Genomic DNA, 2567 nt, shown 5'->3' with positions numbered 1-2567 from the left:
CCCCGCGGCTTCTTTCCCTTCCGCGGTCGCCGCCCTGGCGTGGAAAAGGGCGGGATTTTCGGTGCCTAATTTCTTTGCCGGGATATTTTCCTCTTCCCAAGATCTTTAATGGGCCGTGTCTCTCAGGGAACTTTTTCTTCCCTTCTGGTACAGTCTCTTTTTTTTTTTGCACCGCGCCGAGCAGAAATGAAAGACGTTTTACTTCCTAATTTGTACCTTCTCTTTCATTTCCCTTCCTTGATATAGATACATTAACCATTTTTTCTAATTTCTAGGCCATACAGTTCCATATTTGTCAACACAGATCTGTCAGCACTTTAACTGCCTGTTTCCCTGCAGTTTTAAACAGTACAGTAGGCATTTCATCTATACTTGGTGCTTTTCTATTTGACAGTTGGTCTTTTGTAGAGATATGGAAAATTAGTTGATTCAGGAATTGAATATTGTATTGCCAGACTCACAGATATTGCAGATCTATAGTATATTGTTTGCTGCATCTTTTTCTAATAGCTCCTGAATATATTCTCTCTCCAACTCTTTCTATCATTCTAAAATCCAGTTTTGTGAAAGGTTTCAATACAGTCTTTAAATCTTCCTTTAACCTCATTTGTGTCTATCAGACCACTTCCATGTTTACTCCTGAGCCTTTTTCAACCTTTTGACCCTGGAGGAACCCTTGAAATATTTTTCAGGCCCCGGGGAACCCCTGCACATTCAGGCTCAAATATAGGCCAGAAGTTACAAAATAATTATATTCATTTCACGTATAGGCCTATATATATATATGCATTAACAGTGTTCTTAAACTGAAAATAAGGAATGAAACTTACCTCTTTAATGTGAAGTTGCCCAAATTTGAAGTAATTTTTTAAATAAATTGTGATCTCCCAGGGAACCCCTAGTACCACTCGCAGAACCTGAGGGTTCCACAGAACCCTGGTTGAGAAACCCTGCTATATTAGCTACATTGTTTTCTGTAACTTCTCAGACTTTTATTAAAAACTCTCTTAATTTTGTTATTTTTCTCTATTTGTTTGCATTTTTTATTAAGATATATTTACTTGTCTGGCATTTGAGGTCAGCATCCAGTCCTAGTACATCCTTCTTGATGCCCAAGGCTTTCATCCTCTGTCTTTGTTGGGCTATCATGGTAAATTGTTCTGAAAGCCATTTTGAAATGTTCATCTTTGAAATTCTGAGAACATTTTTCCATTCTCTATAGCTCCTCAAGTACGCTTTTGCATAGCTTATTGAATCTGTATGTCACATTGAGCTTATATTCTGACTGTATGGTCTCCAGGTCAAATCCTACTAGCATATTTATTATCTTCGTGAAAGGTGAAAGGTCCCCTGTGCAAGCACCGAGTCATGTCTGACCTTTTGGGGGGACACAGCTTTCATGATGTTTTCTTGGCAGACTATAGCGGGGTGGTTTGCCATTGCCTTTCCCAGTCGTTGTCTTCCCCAGCAAGCTGGGTACTCATTTTACTGACCTCGGAAGGATGGAAAGCTGAGTCGACCTGAGCTGGCTACCTGAAAATCCACCTTCTGCTGGGATCGAACTCAGGTTGCAGGGAGAGTTTTCAGTTGCACTGAAAAGTTGATTATCTTTACTTTTTGAAACTTATATATCTTATATATCTGACACCAGCAATTCATTGACATTTGGAAGTGCCCTGGGTGAGGGGATTGCAATGTTCTTTCTTCTGTTTCCTATTATATAGTTGATTTGGTTATGATGTTGTGTGCTCAGTGTTGTCTTGGGATAGAGCTTGCTTTTTATATTGCTTGATGCAGGCTTAACAATAAGCAAAGAATTCTCTTTACAAAATTCTATTAGTCCATCTCCTGTGTTGCTGTCTTTATGAGTCTGTAAGGGTTGCCTATTCTGACAGACTCAGTCTCACAAGCAGGTGCTTAAGGAAAACTGGTTTATTGAAAGAATAGTGTGCAAATACAAAGAAAGCTGAGAATGAGCAAAAGCGTGCCAAATACAAACTAAAAAACTCTTGCTTCAAACCCGATCCCGCCCTAGCTCCCACTTAGCAACCACCCCCTCCCAGGTGTTGGCAACCGTCACACATCGGCCTGAGAAAGTAACCCTGAACACATGCAATAACCCAAACATACATTCCTGTGTTACAGTAAGGAGATTACAGCCTGGCACGGCTGAACATCTCCTCCCAGCAAGCAACACGGATCAGAAAATTGACATGCAAAATGTTACAATGTATTCAGTACATTGGAACGATGAACATGACATACCGCCCCCTTAAAGAAAACTAAATTAAGGAGCAGGCTTCGCAGGGTAGGCAGCATGAAAACGGGCCACTAAAATAGGGGAGTGAACATTGCGGGCAGCAACCCACTCAGGATGAGGGAAATGTTTCCACCGGACAAGGTATTGCAGGGTAGAACGAAGGCGTCGAGAATCAAGGATCTCCTAGACTTCGAAGTGTTGCTGGCCATCAATCATAATGGGAGCAGGCGGTGATGGTTATGGGTGCCAGCGATCCGATTGGTGGAAAGGTTTGAGCAAGCTGCAATGGAAAACGGGATGCAAACGT

This window comes from Candoia aspera, chromosome 3, assembly GCF_035149785.1.
Source record: "Candoia aspera isolate rCanAsp1 chromosome 3, rCanAsp1.hap2, whole genome shotgun sequence".
Taxonomy (NCBI): Eukaryota; Metazoa; Chordata; class Lepidosauria; order Squamata; family Boidae; genus Candoia; species Candoia aspera.
This window is presented reverse-complemented; position numbering follows the sequence as displayed.